A 10,106-nucleotide genomic window follows, 5' to 3' on the forward strand; every position below is an offset into this window, starting at 1 on the left:
GTTATGTTTTTCCATGGCTATAAATAAAGCTCAAGGACAAACATTAGATTTCGTTGGTATATATTTACGCGAACCTGTCTTCTTTCATGGTCAATTGTATGTTGCTTTATCAAGAGATACAAGTTCCGACAATGTCAAATTATCATTAGACCACCTATAATTGACGAAAATGACGATCATTCAACATATAATGTTGTCTATAATGAAATCATTTAAAAGGCCTTTTCTTGATCTTTGTGTTATAATTATAATTCGCAATGGTAAATCTCATATACAGCTTTCATACACTCGACATATATTTTAAATTTATTTATATTATTATAAATATTGTTTTAATTATCATTTGCCTTTAGTTTATCCTCTTATAATGTATTTTAATTGCAGATATTGCAACATGGCGGAAAGATATACCATCAATATGATCACTCCAAATACTAAAGATTGGACCTGTAAAGTACAAGTTGTTGATAAAAGTCGACCAAGGGACAACAAAGATAAAACTACAAATACCATGTCTTAATTCTGCAAGATGAAAAGTTAATTATTTGTAATAAAATATATTACTGATTTTAAAAGCCTGACTTCAATCGAGATAACTAAATAATCATCATTTTATATTTTTACTTTAATAATATAAAAAATAATAATAAGATAACTTTAGAATTCTACACAACTAATCAAACTTCTTACAAATTCTTTTACAGGAGAATCAAGTTCAGGCCACTATTTTCAGTACAGATATAACATATTTTGAAAAAGAATTTGCTCCTTTGAAGACTTACTTGGTGTCTGTTGCATATGTGAAAGTCCCACCTCTCGGATACAAAAATCCACTTAAAAAATTCATTTGGACACTCGACAAAAACACCATTGTTGAACCGATTGAAGAGATCAAACCTCCAGAGGATCCATTACCACCACCAACACGACTAGCTCTTACCAAATTTGACTCTTTTGAGTATCAACCGAAAGAATTTGAACTCGGTATTTATAAATTTATTTAAATTATTGTTAGTTTGTTACTATTATTCACATAGAATTTAATTGTTATTATAATAAAGAAGATTTACTTGCCATTGTCATTAATGGCAACCCTTCAACAAAAACAACAACTGGAAAACGACTTCAGAGTTCATTGTCATAGACAAGCTGTAAGTATATATATAAAAAGAATATCACTCTGTATCTTATTACTTGTTTTTAAAGAAAGGTTCTTTTTGGTTAATAGACTTCTGTTTTTCCTTTTTCTTTTTCGTAGTTGATGTATATTTGTACTTAATAAAGTGATTATATATCTTTCAAATTTCAGTAAAGTTGTTTTTGTAATCGTCTTCTCCAAATGAGTTATCCAGCTTTTTGAGATTTTACCTGTAGTTTTAGGAGTGATCTTCTTTGTTTTTTTGGCAAAGATTGTCTTTTTGTTCTTTTTAATTTCTATTTTATTTCTGCATCTTCCCCTCTGTTTTGTTAATAAACATGTCATTGAATACCTTGTCCCTTTGAATCGTTGTGCAGTAAAGGTTCAGTTTTTATAAGCATTTATTTTCTTCCTGCTTTGTTCCTACTCTTTTTATTTTAGTTAAATTAACTTTCCAATATCGTGGATATAGTATGTTAAAAAGGAATATACTTATTGTCATATTTGATTTGTTTTCTTTGATAGTATGCTTTTCTCTTATTTCTTAAAGATCAATATTGAATTTTCATCAACAGCTAATAATATCAAAGTTTATTGAGGTTTCTTGTACATGTTCAGTTCTTGTTATGCTGTATTTTTTTTTTTCATTACAAAACTAGAAAAACCATGTTTGAGGTTTTATATCTAATATCATCTCATCGTTCTCTTCACAAGCACCAATCAGTGAGATTAAGTGTGTATGTGAATCTCAATTTTCAATAAGTTTAAATTTCTATTAGGTATACTTATCTTAATTTGGTTAATTTTATCACGAAATGTTCATATTAGATTAACTATTAGGATATATTGGCCATCACTTTGAATACCTGTAGTACTTTGATAGATTAAAAAGTTCATCAATTTCGTTGTTCAACCAGATTTTTTCTTTGTTTGTCAATCTCTTATTTTAACTTTTATAGCACAAAAATGCTGCTAGTTGTTGATAATAATCTAATGTGATATTTATAATTTATAATATAATATTGTTTTAACAATATCACATATCTTTATAACTTTATTTTAATGTTTAAAAACATCCTACGAAACATATGCAGGAAAAAACCAATAAAACTGACACTTTGGGAGGATTTTATTGATCACCAGGGAATTAAACTTTTCAACCAACTTCATGATTACCCGATCATTCTTGCTAGGAGAATTGCGAAATCATCCCCAGGTAAAAGTGCAAAAACTTTTTTTTCCTTTTTTTTTAGAAATATATGACATGAAACTAAAATCACATATTCTAATGCACGTAGGAACATCGAATAGATTCACTGATTTGACGAGCCAATTCAATGCAACAATTGAAATCAATCTTCCATATCCACAGGCTGCTGAGTTAAGAACTTGCTTTTTTATTTAATACATCAAACTTCCAGAATAGTTTGAGATATAAAACTCATCTTCAATCTTACAATCACAAAGTTTCAAAATTCAAATTTTATTTCTTTTTTCATAATCTTTCTACAAGACATATATAATAAAATAAAGATAGTAGTATTCTTATTTATTTATATAAATGTATGTACCGTAGACTTCTTTACAATTCTTTTCAGAATTCTCAAAATGGTACAAGTATTTTCAATGAGCTAACATTAATAGATTTTCATAATTTTACTTGTATATAGGATCAAAACAATTGAAGCAAAACTTCTTGCTTATAAGATGAAAAGTACAACTCCAATAGGCTCTATTATGTTGATTCCATTTGAGGATGAGATTATATCTGTGGCTAACATCCAGGCACAACCTTCGGTAATAACAACAAGTATGTTATTCAATTTTTTTTGAAATTTTTTATTTAGCAGTGAATAATATTTGATTTATTGAATTTAAAGGGATAATTATTTAATATTGAGGCTGAATTGTGTGTTGCAAGTAAGGATCAACTCTTTAGTGTGTTAGCATGCTCAAATTGTAAGCAAATGCAAGGATCAACTCTTTAGTGTGTTAGCATGTTCAAATTGTAAGCAATTATTCACAAGATACAACGTGCGAAGGAAAATCTGCTGCACAAGTTGTCACCAATCCACACATCTTATTCCTAGGTATATTTGCTCTCTACAAAATTAAAATTAATAATAACTAATTAGGATTATTTATTATGTTTGTTCAAAAAATTAAATGTCCTAACTGACCATTATTTTAAAAAAATTTCATTAGTTATCAAAACAAATGTCAATTTGAAGTTACCGTCAAGGACAACAGCTATTTTATCAGATGAAATTGCAGAGAAAATGTTAAAAATATCAAGCAAAATAATCATACCAAAAATGAAATAACTATGAAAAATTCACCACAAATATAAATATATATAAGGAATATATTAATAAATATGTACATATTGATGGGATATATTGGTCTTTAAAAAAATCTTTTTTTTTTTAAGGAGCAGAAATTTTTTAGTTTTTTTTCAAAAACAGAAAAACAGTTTTTAATTTCACTAAAAGACAATTTACTAATTAACCAAGCACCTTAATTTTTCCCTTAAAGTAAGAATTTTTTACCTCCAGCAACAATATGAACAAGCTCCTAAACATCTTTATTGATAGTATACGGAAAGAAAACAAAAAGAGGAAAATTACAAGAGAGATAATATGGAATTAACTGATGTATATTGTAGACAAATTCTATAGAGTTTGATAATTATATAGTAATTATTCACTGTGTAGTATATTGAAAGAAATTTACTTAATAAATGTATATATTCAAAATTTGAATTAGCAAAAAATGTGGAAGCTAAGAACGTACTATATATAAGCCATATTAATTATTGCAGTGAAAGACGCACTAATTAAAGTAAAAATCATATGCTGCTTAATTTCTCTGTTTTGATGATAGTTAAATGTTTCAATTAGATAATATCGTTGATTTTCAGATTTGATAATGTTGAGATAGCCTAATTCGTCATCAAGAAACTAAAAAATAAAATAAAATAATTTTTATTTGAGAAAAATAACCATTATTTTAACTTAACTTTTGCTAATTTGTACAAAAATGAATTTTTAATTAATTATCTTATGGACTTTGATAAAGAGAATTTATTTTCATAGATTTATATATGTATAATTATATTTCTAAATGGGAGAGAAGGTGGGAAGTAAATAGTTTTGTGTGTCACATGAAAAACTCATAGTAAAACATGAAATTATTACTTTAAATCATACGAGTACTATATTTTATCACTAATCTTTTTAATCTTTTTTGTATTGAAATGTTTTGTTCCTAATTTTAAGTGCGATTTTAGAGTTGTGTTTCATTCAAGTAGAAATTAATCCACTCTTAAAAGTATGATACTTGGTTACTCATCAACCAGGAAATAGATGAACGTATAATACTTAGTGATGCTTGAAAAAATATCAAGAAATTCTTTCATTTCTATCGTCTCAAATATGTGGGATAAATTGTGTCGGTGAATGAAAAAGAAAGACATGTAGCTCTCTCATAATAGGTACTCAGGAAGCTGAGTTGTGTTTATGTGTGTTTCTTGATGAGCTTCATGTTCAATGTGGTTCCCATTTGTCACATTGGAGCTAATTTTGTTTTCGTTGATAATAGATGACAATATGACGATACTAATGGCATTTCAGACACCAGAAGTTGAGATCATAGTGTGATGTCCCGCCACATCCTTGTTGAATTTTACATCCGGATAGAGGCGAAAGGGTCTATAGTTGTGGAGAGGTTTGCGCAAAACTCTAGAACCTTCTAGATTAATCAATAAGGCTACAGAATTCCTTAGAATTCTCTAGAATAACTTAGACAAAAGCTTTGGAAGATCCTAGAAAGTGTAGACTTTTCTAGAAAAGGGACTTGTAAGTAATTTTTACATACACTTTAGCCCCTAGGAAGTAGTATAAATAGGTGGCATCTCATTTGTAAATCAACCAAGAAAGTTGTAAGCAATCTTCCAAAGTAATACAAGCTTTCTTCCAAAGTTCTCTTTTGTTCTTTCTAAGTCTTTCTTTGCATTCTCTTAGCGTTCCGAGTTTTAAAGGCTTACTTGAGCTTACAAGATCGTTAAAGATTCGTGAGTAAGTTTTCAAGTGTCGCACGGAGTCTTAGCAAATACTCTAAGTCCGTGACAAAGTGGTATCAGAGCAAGGTTCGATAGTAAGGGAATGGCTAGCGTAGGAGACATAAACGGCGCTAGCACCACCAATGTCCGTATAGATAGTAGAGAGAAGAATCGAAAGGGGAAGAAACATCAAAAGGGTCGTGAGGAGGTTTGTCCGACCCCACACCTAGCGAGATGCTAACATCTCATCCACCCTCCACTGTCAAAGCAAGTGACGATGAATTGGGCGAAGACGCCATAGACGTCACCACTGGAGAAGAATGGTTCACAAGGGTGGAAGTGGCAAGGCAGGTCGTAGAGATATTAGGCCGGCGCATGAACGTGGTAGACGACAAGTTCAAGACCCTTGAGAACTTCACCCTTGAGGAGACCGAGAACATCCGTAAGGAGTTGGAGGGTCGACAGCGGGCCGAGTTCGAGATAAAAGAGGCCATTTATTCCTTGGAGTGTCGATTAATGGACGCGCTTAGCACGATTTAGACACTGAAGGACGAAGTGAAAACTCTCAAGGAAGGCGTAGAGGTTGGAGGATCTGAATCACCTGACCATGATAGGGAGGCCACGGTCGAGTCTCCCAAGCCACCTATATTCAAGGGTGTCCTACACGCTCAAGAGGTAGAAAACTTTCTATGGCACTTGGAGAATTACTTCAAGTGTAGTCGGGTGAGAAGCAACGAGAACAAGATCAACAGTGTCGTGTTGTACTTGTCCGAGGTGGCTATGCTATGTTGGAGGCGCAAAGATGTTGAGACCGGGAAGGGGACGTGAACCTTCAACACGTGGGAGCGATCCGCGAAGAATTCAACAAAGCCTTCTTCCCTAACAACGTCGTGTCCGAGGTTAAGAGCAATTTCCGGGAATTGAAGAAAACGGGAAGCATTCGGGCGTATGTGAAAGAGTTCACAACTCTAACGCTTCAAATTCCCAACCTCACAGATGAGGACATGAAGTTCCACTTCATGGACGAACTGCAAAATTGGGCCAAGACGGAGTTGGAGCGGCGTCTAAGTCAAGACCATAGACGAAGCCATCACACAAGCCGAGTCCTTGACGAACTTTAAATATTAACGGCATGACAAGGCGAAGGGCAAGGATACAAGAAATAGTCATGCCAAAGGTGGGGGAGACCGTGGCCGAGGCAAAGAGCAGCAGGCACACCCCATGCAGCACGACCCCCATTAACCGGATAACAAGTGGTTCGGGCGTCAGAACTACACAGAGAAGCGGGCGCAGACCAACAAAGGAGATGGATGCTACATATGCAGAGGATCACACGGCTATGCCAGGTGCCCCAAAATTAATAACCTTGGTGCCATCCTACGCGAGCGGAAAGAGAAGGACATGCAAGAACAAGGACAAGATGTGGGCACGACGCAACTGGGCATGGTAGGAGTATGCAGTGGGATAGCCAAGCAGACCGAGAAGCCAAGAGACTTCAGCATGCAGTATGTAGACATCTCCATAAATGGACGACCAGCTCGTGCCATAGTAGACTCCGGGGCCGAAGCAAATATCATGACCAAGACGGTGGCAGAAAGGTTAAGGCTGAATTACGTGCCAAGAAACACCCGCCTCAAGACAGTTAATGCTCCCACCGACTCCAGTATGCGGGGTCGCCCAAGGAGTGAGCATCACGTTGGGAAAGTGGCAAGGTAAAAAAACTTTACCGTCGCTCCTTTAGACATATTTGATATCATCCTCAGGCAAGAGTTCTTCTAGCGCTACTACACGATGATCGATCCCTACCTCCAACGACTCATGGTCATGGAGAGGGAAGGGCCATGCATGGTGCCTCTAGTCAAGGTGCCAATGAAGGAAGTACACGCCCACTTATCGGCCATGCAGATTGTGAAGGGCCTAAAGAAAGGAGAACCGACGTTCCTAGATACCATTGCAAGTTCAGGACAAGACAATGATACTGTGGAGTCCTTGCCACCAATCATAGAGACTGTCCTTGAAGAGAACAAGGACGTGATGCCGGACGAGCTGACGAAGACTCTACCTCCAAGGCTCAAAGTAGATCACAAGATAGAGTTGGAGGTCGGAGCCAATCCAAACGCACATGCACCTTACCGTATGGCTACACCCGAGTTAGAGGAGCTAAGGAAGCAGTTGAAGGAGCTCCTCAAGGCCGATCAGATCCGTCCATCCAAGGCACCTTATGGCGCGCCAATGCTGTTCCAAAAGAAGAAAGACAAGTCGTTGCGCTTATGCATAGACTATTGGGCGCTCAATAAGGTCACAATCATGAACAAATATCCTATCCCACTGATTGCAGACTGATTTGATCGACTTGGGCAGGCCAAGTACTTCACCAAGATGGATCTCCGGAAAGGCTACTACCAAGTGCGCATCGCAGAGGGAGATGAGCCAAAGACAGCGTGCGTGACTAGATACAAAGCATACGAGTGGTTGTTGATGCCTAGGAAGTAGTATAAATATGTGGTCTCTCATTTGCAAACCAAACAAGAAAGTTGTAAGCAATTTTCCAAAGTAATACAAGCGTTCTTCCAAAGTTCTCTTTTGTTCTTTCTAAGTCTTTCTTTGCATTCTCTTAGCGTTCCGAGTTTTAAAGGCTTACTTGAGCTTACAAGATCGTGAAAGATTTGTGAGTAAGTTGTCAAGTTCCTCACGGAGTCTTAGCAAATACTCTAAGTCCATGACAGGCTTGGCTACTATCTTTGGCAACGTAACTACAAAAGATGCTACATGAAATGCATTACTTTTGGTATGTATTTAATTTTAATTTTATTTATCTAAATTTCTCTCTTTTCATCATGTTTAAAATTTCCATCTTTTAGATATTTATGGATCAAATTCTTGATCATTACTTCTTCAACTTAACTTGCAAAATGATAGTGTGAAGCTGCAGGATATCCGAATGTTCCCGTTGGATGTAGAGGGTAGCTCTGACCCTCTGAAGGTAATTTTGTTTTTATTTTTACTGTTTATTCCTTCTAATAGTAACATTTTTTCTCTTTGCAATCTCACATACTATGTTTTCCAAAGAGAAAAGTGATTGCTACAACATCACTTGAATATACGAAACATGAAGCTAATTTTTAAAGTTTTCCCTACTGTGTAGATAGATATTAGAATAAATTGCAGAGGAAAAATGATAGTTTCTTTTACACAAAAAAAGTTTAGTTTATGCTTACTTTCCTTTCTCCCTTGTAGCTTCTCAACACACTGTCACCTAAATCTTGTTTCTTTCAATAGAGAGGGGAACCACGTGTTGCAGACTTTGTTCATGGTTCAGTTGGATTAGGCAACTTATTTTTACCTTCTCCAAATTTTAAAAACATCGACAAGTCTGCATCTAAATTCTTGGTGGAAAAAGTTTTTGAATATCCTGGTGAAGTGTCTATACTTGCATTAGGACCTTTGACAAACTTGGCTTTGGTATGTCGTATCTTAAAACTTTAGATTTTCAAGTTTCCAAATTTTCCCTTGAAATAACAAAAGTTTCATCGTTATTTGTTGGTTAGGCTGTCAAGATGGACTCAATGTTTGCAAGTAAGGTGACGAGAGCGGTTCAAGTTAGTGATTCCTTCTTTGCTTTAGGAAATGTTAATCCTGCCGCAGAAACAAATGTGGGTATTTCTTTACCAATGGGGTATATAAATACTATAATATTTACAATGTTTTACAATTTCTTTTTCAAACCTACGTTTATATGCGTTTTTTTAGCCAATGGTCTATCACAGTACAACCTTTCTATTTCAAGAAGACAAAGGTAAGGTCTATATGCACACCAGCCTTTCCAGGCCCCATTTGTGAGATTACATTTGGCATGTTTTTGTTGTTGTAATGTCTTAAAATGTTGAAGCATGTTTATGTAGTTGTCTGGTCCTGTAATGTTTGTGAAAAACATTTGTCTTTAATATTTACCATGCACCATGTAGAAATGTTTAGTAGAAAACAAGTTATCCTTGTAATTTGAGTATAATATGGGTCCTTTTTGGTATTATGTTAGAAGAAATACAAATGCATTCTTGTGTATTATACATCATTTCATATTGTTGTCAACGTCTACAAGCTCAACAATTTTTTGCATGTTCACTTATTCAGTATGCAACGCTGAAGAAACATTCTTTGTTGTATTCATTTATCCGATTTGTAACTGTTTACTCATTTGCTTAGTTTGCTGATGAGCAATATATGGGGACCCTGAGGTTGCTGCTGTTGTGTTTACGTCGGGGTCAAATATTGATGTTGTAGGCATCAACGTTACAAAACAAGTCAAATTGAAAGGTGAATGTTTACTGCTTAAATATGTCAAATGTTTCTATATTTTGGACCTTTAATAATTTTTTTCACCTCTAAAATAACAGTATGCTTCCCTGCTTTTAGATGTTGATCTTGAAGAATTAAAGCAATCCCGAAGGAAAACACGCTAAGTTTATGTGTGATATGAGCAAATTTTAACGTGATTAGCACATGAAATCAGACGGTGTCTATGGTAACATATGTGTTCTTATATTGTTTTTGGATGACCGACAATGCTTCTTAAACCACTTTCTTGCATTTATCTCGTGATCATCTCTTATCAATTGGCGCTCATACTCTTCAAAAAAGTATGTTACTATGTGTTTGATGTATAAATTGTTGGGGTTTTTTTTGTTGATTATTCATTTTTTCTTTTTTTGGGTGTGGTGATCTGATATATGATCACATTTTCGTTTATCCATTCCAAATGATTATGGAGTTGTACTTCACATGCAAATGTGGAAAACAGATTGGACATCAACACACCTCAGAACGTATCATTGAATGCGAGAAGGTCCCAAGTTGCCGTGTCGGATGGAGGAACATGGTATGTACCTTGGAAACTTAGGTAATGATTTT

At 34.8% G+C, this 10,106-nt stretch overlaps 1 pseudogene; it reads left to right on the forward strand.

Moving 5' to 3' along the window:
• Window positions 1–4,686: 4,686 nt before the first annotated feature.
• On the forward strand, window positions 4,687–9,797 carry LOC107019439 (annotated as a pseudogene).
• The last annotated feature ends 309 nt before the right edge of the window (window positions 9,798–10,106 follow it).

Source organism: Solanum pennellii, chromosome 5 (assembly GCF_001406875.1).
Source record: "Solanum pennellii chromosome 5, SPENNV200".
Taxonomy (NCBI): Eukaryota; Viridiplantae; Streptophyta; class Magnoliopsida; order Solanales; family Solanaceae; genus Solanum; species Solanum pennellii.